This window comes from Somniosus microcephalus, unplaced genomic scaffold (genome assembly GCF_052327205.1).
Source record: "Somniosus microcephalus isolate GS21.2 unplaced genomic scaffold, FLI_Smic_1.0 unresolved_chr2, whole genome shotgun sequence".
Taxonomy (NCBI): domain Eukaryota; kingdom Metazoa; phylum Chordata; class Chondrichthyes; order Squaliformes; family Somniosidae; genus Somniosus; species Somniosus microcephalus.
The window spans coordinates 24,088,275-24,103,911 of record NW_028225180.1 but is presented as its reverse complement, the minus strand read 5'-3'; positions in this window follow the sequence as shown (position 1 = coordinate 24,103,911).

Sequence of the window (15,637 nt, the reverse complement as noted above, 5' to 3'; positions counted from 1 at the left end):
CCACACTCTCTCTCCTTCCCTTCTCTCTATCCCTTTCCCCACTCTCTATCCCTTTCCCCACACTCTCTCCCCTTCCCCTCTCTCTATCCCTTTCCCCACTCTCTCTCCCCCTTCCCCTCTCTCTATCCCTTTCCCCACACTCTCTCTCCTTGCCCTCTCTCTATCTCTTTCCCCACACTCTCTCTCCTTCCCCTCTCTCTATCCCTTTCCCCACACTCTCTCTCCTTCCCCACACTCTCTCTCCTTCCCCTCTCTCAATCCCTTTCCCCACAGTCTCTCTCCTTCCCGTCTCTCTATCCCTTTCCCCACACTCTCTCTCCTTCCCTCTCTCTATCTCTTTCCCCACACTCTCTCTCCTTCCCCTCTCTCTATCCCTTTCCCCGCACTCTCTCTCCTTCCCCTCTCTCTATCCCTTTCCCCACACTCTCTCTCCTTCCCCTCTCTCTATCCCTTTCCCCACACTCTCTCTCCTTCCCCTCTCTCTATCTCCTTCACTCTCTCTCCTTCCCATTTCTCTCTCCCTTTCGCCTCTGCTCTCCCCATCCTCCTTCTACTCTCCCCAAGAGGAAAGGACACAGTGAGAGGGGGAAAGAGGGAGGAAAGGGGAGAGAGCAGGAGGAAGGGAAGTGATGAAATGGTAGAGAGAGGGGGTGAAGGTGAGAGAGGGGGAAGATTACGAGGGGGATGTGTAGAGAGTGGGTGAAGGGGAGAGAGGGGGAAGATTGCGAGGGGGATGTGTAGAGAGAGGGTGAAGGGGAGAGAGAGAGTGGTAAGGAAGAGAGAAACAGGCAAAAAGGGGGAGTACAGGGGAATTGAACGGAAGGAGAGGGAGAGGTGGAGATCGGGAAGGGAGAGAAAGCCTGTTTTGGTGTTGGTCTCGGAGCTGTTTCATACGTAAAAGTAAACATGCTGTGAATTAACAAATTTGCACAGGCACCAGTGAGATTTGAACTCACGGCTCCTGCTTTAAACAAGAACCAGTGCTCTAACCCTGAGCTATGGAGCCACCTGCATTGGATTGCTTCTCATTCCAGTTAGTGCTGTGTGTTTGAAGAATGAGGCAGGGCGCAGTTCACCACTCAGATTGTGTCTCATCCCCTGATACCTGCCACAGTCTCTTCAATAGTCACCTCTCAACAACAATAGAGCAACTTTCACGTCCCAAGGCAACTCAGTTACACTCTCAATAGCAAAATACTGCAGATGCTGGAAATCCGAAATAACAACAGAAAAGGATGGAAAAACTGTGCAGGCCAGGCAACATCCTTGGAGAGAAATTTTCGAGTCAACGTTTCGGGTCCGCACTGAACACAGGGCTCACATTGAACACAGGGCCCGCACTGAACACAGGGCCCGCACTGAACACAGGGCTCACACAGAACACAAGGTCCGCACTGAACACAGGGCCCGCACTGAACACAGGGCCCACACTGAACACAGGGCCCGCACTGAACACAATGCCCGCACTGAACACAGGGCCCGCACATGAACACAGGGCCGGCACTGAACACAGGGCCCGCACTGAACAAAGGGCGCTCACTGAACACAGAGCGCGCACTGAACACAAGGCCTGCACTGAACACAAGGCCTGCACTGAACAAAGGGGCCGTAATGAACACAAGGCACGCACTGAACACAGGGACCGCACTGAACACAGGGCCCGCACTGAACACAGGGCCCTCACTGAACACAGGGCCCGCACTGAACACAGGGCCCGTACTGAACACAGGGCCCGCACTGAACACAGGGCCCGCACTGAACACAGGGCCCGCACTGAACACAGGGCCCGTACTGAACATAGGGCCCGCAGCGAACATAGGGCCTGCACTGAACACAGGGCCTGCACTGAAAACAGTGCCCGCACTGAACACAGGGCCCGCACTGAACAAAGGGCGCTCACTGAACACAGAGCTCTCACTGAACACAGGGCCCGTGCTGAACACAGGGCCTGCAGTGAACACAGGGCCCCCACTGAACACAGGGCCCGCACTGAACACAGGGCCCGCACAGAGCACAGAGATCGTACTGAACACAGGGCACGCAGTGAACACAGGACCCCCACTGAACACAGGGCCCGCACTGAACACAGGGCCCTCACTGAACACAAAGCTCGCACTGAACACAAGGTCCGTACTGAACACAGGGCCCGCAGTGAACACTGGGCCAACACGGAACACCGGGCCCGCAATGAACACCGGGCCCGCACTGAACAGAGGGCCTAGACTGAGCACAGGACCCGCATTGAACACAGGGCCCGCACTGAACACAGGGCCCGCATTGAACACAGGGCCAGCGCTGAACACAGGGCCAGCGCTCAACAGAGGGCCGCACTGAACACAGGGATCACACTGAACACAGGGCTCGCACTGAACACAGGGCCCGCACTGAACACAGGGCCCGCACTGAACACAGGGCCCGCACTGAACACAGGGCCCGCACTGAACACAGGGCCCGCAGTGAACACAGGGCCTGCACTGAACACAGGGCCCGCACTGAACACAGGGCCCGCACTGAATACAGGACCCTCACCGATAACAGGGCCCTCACTGAACACAGGGCCTAGACTGAACACAGGACCCGCACTAAACACAGGGACCGCACTGAACACAGGGACCGCACTGAACACAGGGCCCGCACTAAACTCAGGGCCCACACAGAACACAAGGCCCGCACTGAACACAGGGCCGGTACTGAACACAGGGCCCGCAGTGAACACAGGGCCCGCACTGAAAACAGGGCCCGCACTGAACATAGGGCCCGCAGTGAACACAGGGCCCCTACTGAACACAGGGCTCGCACTGAACACAGGGCCCGCACTGAACACAGGGCCCTCAATAAACACAGAGGTCACACAGAACACAGGGCCCACACTGAACACAGGACCCGCACTGAACACAGGACCCGCACTGAACACAGGAGCCATACTGAACACAGGGCCCGCAGTGAACACAGGGCCCCCACTTAACACAGGGCCCGCACTGAACACAGGGACCGCACTGAACACAGGTCCCGCTCTAAACACAGGGCCCGCACTGAACACAGGGCCCGCACTGAACACAGGGCCCGCACTGAAAAGAGGGTTCGCACTGAACACAGGGCCCGCACTGAACACAGGACCCGCACTGAACACAGGACCCGCACTGAACACAGGACCCGCACTGAACACAGGACCCACACTGAACACAGGGGCCGTACTGAACACAGGGCCCGCAGTGAACACAGGGCCCCCACTGAACACATGGCCCGCACTAAACACAGGGCCCTCACTGAACACAGAGCTCGTAGTGAACACAGGGCCCGCAGTGAACACAGGGCCCCCACTGAACACAGGGCCAGCACTGAACACAAGGTCCATACTGAACACAGGGCCCGCAGTGAACACTGGGCCAACACGGAACACCAGGCCCGCACTGAACACAGGGCCCACACTGAACACAGGGCCCGCACTGAGAACAGGGCCCGCACTGATCACAGGGCCCGCACTGAACACAGGGCCCGCACTGAAAACAGGGCCAGCACTGAACACAGGGCCTGCAATGAACACAGGGCCCACATTGAACACAGGGCCAGCGCTGAACACAGGGCCAGCACTGAACAGAGGGCCCGCACTGAACTCAGGGATCGCACTGAACACAGGGCCCGCACTGAAAACAGGGCCCGCACTGAACACAGGGCCCACACTGAACACAGGGCCCACACTGAACACAGTGCCCACACTGAACACAGGGCCCACACTGAACACAGGACCCGCACTGAACACAGGACCCGCACTCAACACAGGACCCGCACTGAACACAGGGGCCGTACTGAAGACAGGGCACGCAGTGAACACAGGGCCCCCACTGAACACATGGCCCACACTAAACACAGGGCCCTCACTGAACACAGAGCTCGTACTGAACACAGGGCCCCCACTGAAAACAGGGCCCGCACTGAACACAGGGCCCTCACTGAACACAGAGCTCGCACTGAACACAAGGTCCGTACTAAACACAGGGCCCGCAGTGAACACTGGGCCAACACGGAACACCGGGCCCACACTGAACACCGGGCCCGCCCTGAACACAGGGCCTAGACTGAGCGCAGGGCCCACACTGAACACATGGCCCACACTGAACACAGGGCCCGCACTGAGCACAGGGCCCGCACTGAGCACAGGGCCCGCACTGAACACGGGGCCCGCACTGAAAACAGGGCCCGCACTGAACACAGGGCCCGCACTGAACACAGGGCCCCCACTGAACACAGGGCCCCCACTGAACACAGGGCCCGCACTGAACACAGGGCCCGCACTGAACACAGGACCCGCACTGAACACAGGACCCGCACTGAACACAGGACCCGCACTGAGGACAGGACCCGCACTGAACACAGGGGCCGTACTGAACACAGGGCCCGCAGTGAACACAGGGCCCCCACTGAACACAGGGCCCGCACTGAACACAAGGCCCTCACTGAACACAGAGCTCGCACTGAACACAGGGGCCGTACTGAACACAGGGCCCGCAGTGAACACAGGGCCCCCACTGAACACATGGCCCGCACTAAACACAGGGCCCTCACTGAACACAGTGCTCGTACTGAACACAGGGCCCGCAGTGAACACAGGGCCACCACTGAACACAGGGCCCGCACTGAACACAAGGCCCTCACTGAACACAGAGCTCGCACTGAACATAAGGTCCATACTGAACACAGGGCCCGCAGTGAACACTGGGCCAACACGGAACACCGGGCCCGCTCTGAACACAGGGCCCACACTGAACACAGGGCCCGCACTGAGCACAGGGCCCGCACTGATCACAGGGCCCGCACTGAACACAGGGCCCGCACTGAAAACAGGGCCCGCACTGAACACAGAGCTCGCACTGAACACAAGGTCCGTACTGAACACAGGGGCCGCAGTGTACACTGGGCCAACACGGAACACCGGGCCCACACTGAACACCGGGCCCGAACTGAACACAGGGCCTAGACTGAGCGCAGGGCCCGCACTGAACACATGGCCCACACTGAACACAGGGCCCGCACTGAGCACAGGGCCTGCACTGAACACAGGGCCCGCACTGAACACAGGGCCTGCACTGAAAACAGGGCCCGCACTGAACACAGGGATCGCACTGAACACAGGGCTCGCACTGAACACAGGGCCCGCACTGAACACAGGGCCCGCACTGAACAAAGGGCCCGCACTGAACACAGGGCCCGCACTGAACACAGGGCCCGCACTCAACACAGGGCCCGCACTCAACATAGGGCCCGCACTGAACACAGGGCCCGCACTGATCACAGGGCCCGCACTGAACAGATAAAGATGCGACTGAGTCTTCTTCTGAGGCAGTCCCTCAGAACCGAGGATGACCTGTTTCCACATTAAAAATGAGTTCTCAGTTGACTGATGAGTCCAATGTGGGACCTACAGTCTCTGTCACAGGTGGGGCAGACGGTGGTTGAAGGGGCGGGTGGGTGGGGTGCTTGGGTTGACGTGCGCTCCTTGCGCTGTTTGCGCTTGGCTTCCGCTTGCTCCCGGCGAATAGACTCGAGGTATTCGGCACCTTCCCGGATGCCTCTCCCCCGCTTTGTGCGGTCTTGGGCCAGGGATTCCCAGGTGTCAGTGGGGATGTTACACTTTTTCCAACGAGGCTTTGAGGCTGTCCATGAAGCGTTTCCTCTGCCCACCTCGGGCTCTCTTGCCGTGTCGGAGCTCCGAGTAGAGTGTTTGTTTTGGGAGTCTCGTATCGGGCCTGCGGACAATGTGACCCATCCATCGGAGCTGATTGTGCGTGGTCAAAGCTTCGATGTTGGGGATGTTGTCCTGAGCAAGAACACTGACGTTGGTGCGTCTATCCTGTCAATGGATTTGCAGGATCTTGCGGAGGCAGCATTGGTGGTACCTCTCCAGTGCTTTGAGGTGCCTGCTGTACATGGGCCATGTCTCTGAGGCATACAGGAAGGCGGGTTTCACTACTGCTCTGTAGACCATGAGCTTGGTGCCGGGTTTGAGGTCCTGGTCTTCAAACACTCTCTTCCTCAGGCGACCGAAGGCTGCACTGGCACACTGAAGGCGGTGTTGGACTTTGTCATCGACGTCTGCCCTTGTTGACAGTAGGCTCCCGAGGTATGGAAAGTGGTCCACGTTGTCCAAGGCCTTGTCGTGGACAATGTGCGTGATTCTTTAGCGCAGTCAAGACCATCTACGGCCCAAGCACCCAAGGCCCTACCCCACTGCGGGCCAAGGATGGAGAGGTGCACATCAAGGACAGAGAGGCAGTCAGTGCCCGCTGGAAGGAGCACTTCTAAGATCTCCTTAACCGAGACTCTGTCTTGGATGCGAGTGTCCTCAGCTCCATCCCACAGCATGCTATCCGCCACCATCTCAGCACAACCCCAGCCCAGCATGAGGTTGAAAAGGCCATCCGACAACTGAAGAACAGCAAGGCCTCAGGAGCAAATGGAATCCCCGCCGAGGCACTAAAGCATGGTGGAGAAGCACTACTGGTGCGAATTCATGAACGAATTTCTCTTATCTGGAAGGAGGAGAGCATGCCAGGGGATCTCAGAGATGCCGTAATGAGACTGAGTACAGTGAAAGAGAGAGACACCAGCAGAGGGAGAGAGATAAAGGTGACCCACCTTGTATCCCCCAGACTGACCTACCTGTGTTCACTGCGGGATTTGTGTTCAGTGCAGGCCCTGTGTTCAGTGCGGGCCCTGTGTTCAGTGCGGGCCCTGTGTTCAGTGCGGGCCCTGTGCTCAGTGTGGGCCCGGTGCTCAGTGTGGGCCCTGTGTTCGGTGTGGGCCATGTGTTCAGTGACGGCCCTGTGATCAGTGCGGTCCCTGTGTTCAGTGACGGCCCTGTGTTCAGTGCGGGCCCTGTGCTCAGTGTGGGCCCTGTGTTCAGTGCGGGCCCTGTGTTCAGTGCGGGCCCTGTGCTCAGTGTGGGCCCTGTGTTCAGTGTGGGCCATGTGTTCAGTGAGGGCCCTGTGATCAGTGCAGTTCCTGTGTTCAGTGCGGTCCCTGTGTTCACTGCGGGCCCTGTGTTCAGTGCGGACCCTGTATTTTGTGCGGGCCCTGTGTTCAGTGCGGGCCCTGTGTTCAGTCTAGGCCCTGTGTTCAGTGTGGGCCCTGTGTTCAGTGCGGGCCCTGTGTTCAGTGCGGGCCCTGTGTTCAGTGCGGGCCCTGTGTTCAGTCACGGCCCTGTGTTCAGCGTGGGCCCTGTGTTCAGTCTAGGCCCTGTGTTCAGTGTGGGCCCTGTTTTCAATCTGGCCCCTGTGTTCAGTCTGGGCCTTGTGTTCAGTGTGGGCCCTGTGTTCAGTGCGGCCCTGTGTTCAGTGTGGGCCCTGTGTTCAGTGCGGCCCTGTGTTCAGTGTGGGCCCGGTGTTCAGTGTGGGCCCTGTGTTCAGTGCGGCCCTGTGTTCGGTGCAGGCCCTGTGTTCAGTGCGGGCCCTGTGTTCAGTGTGGGCCCGGTGTTCGGTGTGGGTCCTGTGTTCATTGCGGGCCCTGTGTTCAGTGGGGGCCCTGTGTTCAGTGGGGGCCCTGTGTTCAGTGCGGGCCCACATGTGTTCAGTGGGGGCCCTGTGTTCAGTGGGGGCCCTATGTTCAGTGTGGGCCCTGTGTTCAGTGCGGTCCCTGTGTTCACTGTGGGCCCTGTGTTCAGTGCAGGCCCTGTGTTCAGTCTGGGCCCTGTGTTCAGTGCGGGCCCTGTGTTCAGTGTGGGCCCGGTGTTCAGTGCGGGCCTTGTGTTCAGTGTGGGCCCTGTGTTCAGTGCGGGCCCTATGTTCAGTGCGGGCCCTGTAGTCACGGCCCTGTGTTCAGCGTGGGCCCTGTGTTCAGTCTAGGTCCTGTGTTCAGTGTGGGCCCTGTTTTCAATCTGGGCCCTGTGTTCAATCTGGGCCTTGTGTTCAGTGTGGGCCCTGTGTTCAGTGCGGCCCTGTGAATTTTGACCCACAGGACCCACACTGAACACCGGGCCCGCACTGAACACAGGGCCCGCACTGAACACAGGGCCGCACTGAACACAGGGCCCGCACTGAACACAGGGCCCACATTGAATTTTGAAAAACAGCTAATTATCCCTGAACATCACCTGTGCTTTCTTGATAGTCAGAAAATGTAAACATTCAAATTATTGACTTCTCTGAGGTACAGGGATAGAGATACAGAAAGAGAGAAAGAATAAGAGAGACAGAGTGAGAGAGAGAGAGGCAGAGAGAGAGAGAGGCAGAAAGAGGCAGAGAGAGAGAAAGAGAGAGAGAGTGAGTGAGAGAGACAGAGAGAGAGAGAGAGAGAGACAGACAGAGAGAGAGAGAGGCAGAAAGAGGCAGAGAGAGAGAAAGAGAGAGACAGAGTGAGTGAGAGAGGCAGAGAGAGAAGCAAAGAGAGAGAAACAGAGGGACAGATATAGTTAGAGCGAGAGAGATAGAGAGAGAGTGTGAGAGAGAGCGAGAGAGACACACAGAGAGACAGAGGGAGGGAAAGAGTCAGAAATTCAAGGCCCAGGAGCATTTCCCCAGCGGGGACTCTCTGCGAACTATCTGACTGTGCGCTCTGTTTTAATGTGTCGATTCACCCAGAATCCAAACTATTCATTCCAAATTGACACTGTCGTCTAATGCGCTCGGAGAAAAACTGCAACTCGATTTATACGGCGCCATTAACGTAGTGAATCGTCCCAAGGTGCTTCACAGGAGTGTTTATCGGCCACAGACTGACACCGAGACATATAAGCAGATATTGGGACAGGTGATCAAAGAGGAAGGTTTTAAAGAGCGTCTTAAAGGAGGAGAGAGAGGGAGAGAGGACTAGAGAGAGAATTCCAGAGCTCAGGGTCGAGGCAGTGATGGAGGAGTGAGGAGAGCTGGAGGAGGGAGGGCAGGAGGAGGGAGAACTGGAGGAGGGAGGGGAGGGCTGTAGGTTGGAGGGGTTGGAGGAAGGAGGGAGGAGGCACGCTGGAGCAGGGAGGGGAGGAGGGCTGCGGTCGGGGGAGATTGCAGAGAAATGCGGGTCTGGGCGGTTAGTTGGATGTGTGCAGAGTTTCACAGAGTGGGGTGTTGGAGGATTGGAGGAGGGATGGTTGGAGGGGGACGGAGTGGAGGAGGAGATTGCAGAGTTCCGCTGGTCTAGGCCGTGACTGAGTGTTGGATTACGTTCAGTGTTGATCGGAGTTGGTGGTGGAGGCGGAGGGGAGGGGGAGGGAGGGGGACGAGGGCTGCAGGGGGGAGGGGATTACACAGATAGGCGGGTCTGGGTGGAGATTTGGATGTGTTCAGTGTTGTGCGGAGGGGAGGGAGAGAGGGGGAGGAGGAGGGGAATGTGGAGATCCATGGGTCTGGGCGGAGAGTTGGATGTGTTCAGAGTTCCAAAGTTTGCACCAGGATCTTGAGCTCGTGGCTCCAGGTTTTGAAGCAGAATGCAACATGGATCTGGGACAGGTTGGATCTCTGCATGTCGTTCCCCTCAGGACCGTCCTTCAGGTAGCCGTCTACTCGGTAACAGTGTTTCTCCTGTCCAGGTAGGTAAAGAATCAAGAGTTGACAGAGGGCCCACACTGAACACTGGGCTCGCACTGAACACAGGGCCCAAACTGAACACAGGGCCCACACTGAACACAGGGCCCACACTTGTTATGTATTGTGTGTTCTCCACCCACCTGTGGTGGAGCTGTCACAGCAGGTAAATGGTTGGGTGTTCTCTTGGTTAAGTTTATCTCTCTTTGTTCGGAACTCTCCAGAACTTCCCTTTCCCTTCGAATAAAGCACTTCATGTTTGAATCTCTGAGTTCTGAGTTCTAATTGTGTCTAGGTAAAAAGGTACCAACACAACAAAGTGGCGACGAGGATGGGATGAATCTGCGTACGTTACGAGTGCAGTGAGTGAACAGAAATTTAAATTTGAAACGTGAGATGGCTACTATATTAGGAAACATCGGTGATTTTGATGAAAATGTGGAGCAATGGAGCACTTATAAGGAACGTTTTGACTATTTTGTCTTGGCAAATGCGGTGGCAAACGAAAAGGTCGTGCCTATCTTTTTGAGTGTAATGGGGCCGAAGACATTCAATTTACTTCGCAGCCTTGTGCAGCCAGATAAGCCAGGAACTAAAACATATAAGCAACTAATGGAAATTCTTGGAGCACATTTTTCACCAAAACCTCTGGTTATTGCTGAGAGATTTAGATTTCAAAAATGGAATCAAGAGGAGGGGGATTCAGTGACGATGTTTATTGCTGCTTTAAAAAGGTTGTCGGAACACTGCCAGTTCAAGGAGGTGCTGAATGATACCATTAGAGACAGACTTGTGTGTGGTCTGCAAAGTGCAGCCACACAGAAGTGCCTTCTTACTGAGGACAACCTTATTCTTGAAAAGGCCATTGAAGTTAGTGTTTCCATGGAGATGGCGGAAAAGGAGGCTCACCAGTTGAGTTCAACAGGGAAAGTTCACAAGGTGTCGTCTGAGCCTAAAGGTGCGCGGAACGGCACATGTTACCGTTGTGGGAAAACGGGCCATCACGCTAATGACTGCTGGTGTACGGAGCTGGAATGCCGAAATTGTGGCAAAAAGGGTCACATTGAACGCACCTGTAGAGGTAAAAAAAAGAACAGACAGAGCTGGGAAGCATAGAAGCAAAATGTCTGTATTTGGACAAGAGAGGGAAAAGAGTGTTCATTCAGTGCAGTATGATGGAACAAGCAAAACACTGGGGAGCGACACCTTTGAGGAGGAAGAGGTGCACATACTGACGGTTGCAGGTGGCTCAAATGGCTACTGGGTGTCACCACTGGTGGAGGGACAATCAGTGCGGATGGAGGTGGACACAGGCACGGCTGTGTCCCTTGTTTCAGACACTGTCTACAACAAAATGCTAAAGCATCTTGCCCTTCAGCCAACAAATATTGTGCTAAAGACATATACCGGCGAACCTGTGACCATGAGAGTCGCCATTGAGGTGACAGTTAAATTGAACGGACAGACTGCAAAACTGCCACTATATGTGGTAAAGGGAAATTACCCATCGCTACTGGGACGTGCGTGGCTAGAGAAAATCACACTGGATTGGCCTGCAGTCCACATGATGTCAAAAGGGGTGTCAGGTCTGACTGCAGTGTTAAACAAACATGCAGAACTCTTCAATGGGGAACCTGGGAGCATGAAAAAGATCAGCGTGAGACTGGACAAAAAACCTGACAGCAAGCCGAAGTTTCACAAAGCCCGACTTGTACCCTATGCAATTAGGCCAAAAGTTGAGGCTAACTTGGAGGCCTTAGTAGAGAATGGAGTCCTGGAGCCTGTGAGCGCGAGCAAATGGGCCACACCCATTGTTCCTGTCCTAAAAAAGGATGGATCTGTTCGAATCTGCGGGGATTTTAAAGTGACTATTAACCCGGTGCTGTCTGCGGAACAGTACCCTCTTCCCCGCATTGATGATCTTTTTACGGGCCTGGCCGGAGGGCAAGAATTCAGCAAAATAGACTTATGCCAGGCTTATCTACAAATGCATGTCGATGACAAATCAAAGGAGCTGCTGACAATTGTGACACACAAGGGGCTATACAGGTACTGCCGCCTTCCGTTTGGAATTACGTCGGCCCCTGCTCTATTCCAAAGGGCAATGGATCAGATTTTGAGTGGACTGCCAGGAGTCCAGTGCTACCTGGACGACATCCTTGTCACTGGGACAAAAGAGGAGGATGATCTTCTGAACTTGGATGCAACACTACAATGACTGAAAGAGTACGGACTCAGAGTTCGTAAAGACAAATGTGAATTCTTTCAGTCTTCAGTTGAGTACCTGGGGCATGTGATTGACGCTACTGGCCTGCATAAGGCGCCGTCAAAGGTCAAGGCGATCGTGGAGGCCCCAGCACCGCAGAATGTGAGCCAGTTACGTTCATTTCTGGGGCTACTTAACTACTATGGGAAGTTTATTCCAGACTTAGCAACATTGCTGAAGCCGTTACATCAGTTGCTATGTCAAGGCAAAACATGGAAATGGACTGAACTGTGCAACGAAGCTTTCGCCCAAGCAAAGAAAGCATTGCTGAAATCGGAGGTCCTGACACACTTCGACCCAAAGCTACCCATGCAGCTAGCATGTGATGTATCACCATATGGTGTGGGAGCAGTCATATCCCACATCATGCCGTCGGGTGAAGAGAAACCTATCGCCTTCGCATCACGCACCTTGAACAAGGCCGAGAGTAACTATGCGCAGATCAAGCGCGAGGCCTTGGGAATCGTTTTTGGAATTCAAAAATTTCATCAGTACCTGTTTGGGAGAAGGTTCACACTCCTGATGGACCACCGTCCATTGACTTCAATCTTCGGGCCCCACACCGGAATTCCATCTCTCGCTGCAAGCAGGATGCAAAGGTGGGCTTTACTGTTGTCAGGACCCACATACGACATCAAATCTGTCACTGCAGTTCAGGTGCGAAGGTACACCCGCAATCATCCAGTCCTGTCTGAGGTAATGGATGATGTCATCCGAGGGAGATCTATAGGAGATTCTCCTAGTTTGAAACCTTACGTTTCAAAAAGAAATGAGCTCTCCGTCCAGGCAGGTTGTCTTCTTTGGGGACGCCGTGTCATCATTCTGCCACCTCTGAGGGAACCTATACTGCAACAACTTCATACAAGCCACAGTGGCATGGTTCAGATAAAGGAAATGGCAAGAAGCTACTTCTGGTGGCCAGGTCTCGATGGGAATATTGAGGAGAAAGCCAAAACATGTTCCCCATGTCAAAGGGTCCGGAATGTTCCACAGCTGGCAACTCTACACCCCTGGGATTGGCCTGCAGAAGTGTGGCAGCGAGTACATGTGGACTTCGCCGATCCTTTCTGTTGTGTATGTACCTTTAAGAGAATAACTGGTCTCAGACTGCAGTACCAGCAGTGACCACCCCTGTATAAAAGGCGCTAGAGAGCCTCTGTTGTTTAGTTTCGTTTATGCCTTTCACCAGTAAAGTTCTGTTTGTTTTCTCTCCTGCTAGTCCGTGTCTCAATCATTCACGGACTTAACACTGGTGACGAGTTAGAAACGAACTTACCTGCAACTCAGCAGCAGCTCCAACGACGTTGTTGAAGGTCGGAGCCAGAAGAAAGAAAAAAAAAATAGGCCAACGAAACTCGAGAAACGGGCGTCGACCGTCAATCATTGAGTTCAAAACTTGCAGGAGAGACTGTTCAGAGCCAGGCTGGGTTCCTCGGTCCGTGGTTTCCCAGCTAATCGGGCTGGTGGCAGGTAGTGCTCTGATCCTTCCTGGGCTGCGGCGGGCTGAAGCTCGATCGGGTGGCCTTTCAATGGGGCCGGGCAGCGAGTCGGGAAGCAAGGAGAGAGAGGGAGGGTGGAGCACACAGGGCGCGGCCGGTGTTTCAAAGTTGGGCAGCGTTCGGACCTCAGAAGAGGAAGGGAAGTGTCCCAGAGGGTCCGCTCCACGACGGGAAGATAATAAAAGAAAATGAATTAATATTTAACGCGCAGGAAACCGTGGAAAGCAGCGCTAACAACAGCGGGGAAGAAGACAAAGCGCGGGAGGTGCCATTTTGTTAAATCGGGGAAGGAGGCAAAGCGCGGGAGACGCCATTTTAGATTTGCAAGATGCCGAAGACTGGCTGTATCACTGCTTTTGATAATACATTAGAGGACTGGACCACGTATGCGGAAAGAGTCGAGGTATATTTCGAGGCAACTGAAATAGCGGAGGGGAAAAAGGCATCAATATTGCTAAACGTAATGGGCGCTAGAACGTACGGCCTATTGCGGGATCTGATTACTCCAGCCAAACTGAAGGTGAAGAGTTTTAATGAAATTGTTGCTGTTCTACAGGAGCACTTAAACCCTGCACCGCTGTTGATAGCAGAAAGATTTAAATTCCACAGGAGAACTCAGCACAAAGATGAGAGCAATGCTGAGTATCTTACGGAACTACGCAAGCTATCAAAGCACTGCCAGTTCGGAGCAGGACTGGCAGATACCCTACGGGACAAATTTGTCTGTGGACTCCTGAGTGAAGGAACACAGAAGAAGTTACTCGCAGAAAAAGAGCTGACGCTAGATAAGGCTTTCAGCGTGGCAGTATCATATGAAACAGCAGCCAGGGGAGCTGCAGAAATTCAACAAAAACCACAGGAATACGGCACCCGCGAAATGACACGGGGATTTGCAAAATGTTATCGCTGCGGCAGAACTAACCATGACCAGAAGGACTGCTGGTCCAAAGACAAAATATGCAGACAATGCGGGAAGATTGGACACATTGCACGAGTTTGTAGGTCTGGGAAGAAGACCAGCGACAACAAAAAGGCTACTAAGGAACCGTACAAGAAAGTACAAAAGATGACGGACAGTAGTTCCGAAGACCAGATGAACGATAGTGAATCCGAGAACAGGAGATTAAGCTGTCTCAAACTTCACAATGTAATCGCAAAAGAGGATCACCGAACCATTTGGGTCACCCTCACGATAGCAGGGTCCCAAGTTAAAATGGAATTGGATACAGGATCAGCGCTAACCGTCATGAATCGACGAGACTATGAGCGGCTATTTTCACACATACCCTTGAGAGAGACATCCATCGTCTTGATGACGTATACGGGGCAAAAAGTATACCCCAGAGGAAAAATAAGGGTGCCTGTCGAATACAATGGCAAGAAAATACGGAAATTGGATCTCTACATACTGCCAAATGGTGGACCACCGTTATTGGAACGGGAATGGATCAGGAAGATAAACTTAGATTGGCATTCCATTCATGCAATGACGGTGGATGGTAAAAAAGATGAAGACGTCACTCCTGGACGATTGTCAACAATCTTAGCTAACGCCAAAGAGGTATTTCAACAAGAACTGGGCACGCTTAAAGGCGTAACAGCCTCGTTAAAATTAGAGGAGAATGCAGTTCCCAAGTTTTTCAAAGCGAGACCGGTACCATATGCAATTCGTCCAGCTGTCGAGGCAGAGCTGGAGAATCTGGAGAAGGCGGGCGTGTTGTCTAAGGTCGACTGGAGCGAGTGGGCGACACCCATCGTTCCTGTCATGAAGAAAACGTTAAGCAGTAAGTCCGGAGAGCCAAGGAAGATTCGCATCTGTGGGGATTTCAAGGTGATGGTGAACCCTATCCTTCACACAGTACAATATCCTCTTCCAAGGATAGAAGACATCTTCGCCTCACTGTCTGGAGGGAAGCGTTTTACAAAAATTGACCTAGCACAAGCATATTTGCAGATGGAGGTTGAAGAGTCCTCTAGGAAGTATCTCATGATAAACACTCACAAAGGTCTTTACCAGTATCATCGATTGGTATTCGGAGTAGCATCGGCTCCGGCGATATGGCAAAGAGCGATGGAACAAGTCCTGCAAGGGATTCCGGGGACTCTGTGTTACTTGGACGACATCCTTGTAACAGGTGAAGATGACAGTGAACACCTTAACAACCTAGAACATGTGCTCACTAGACTACGGGAACATGGGCTGTGAGCCAACCGCCCCAAGTGCGAATTTTTTAAGAAACAGGTATCGTATTGTGGCCACGTGATTGATGAAGAGGGGTTACATAAGTCCCCTGACAAAATTGAAGCGGTTGTTAAGGCCCCAGCGCCTGAAAATGTGTCGCAACTGAGGTCATTCCTCGGGTTGG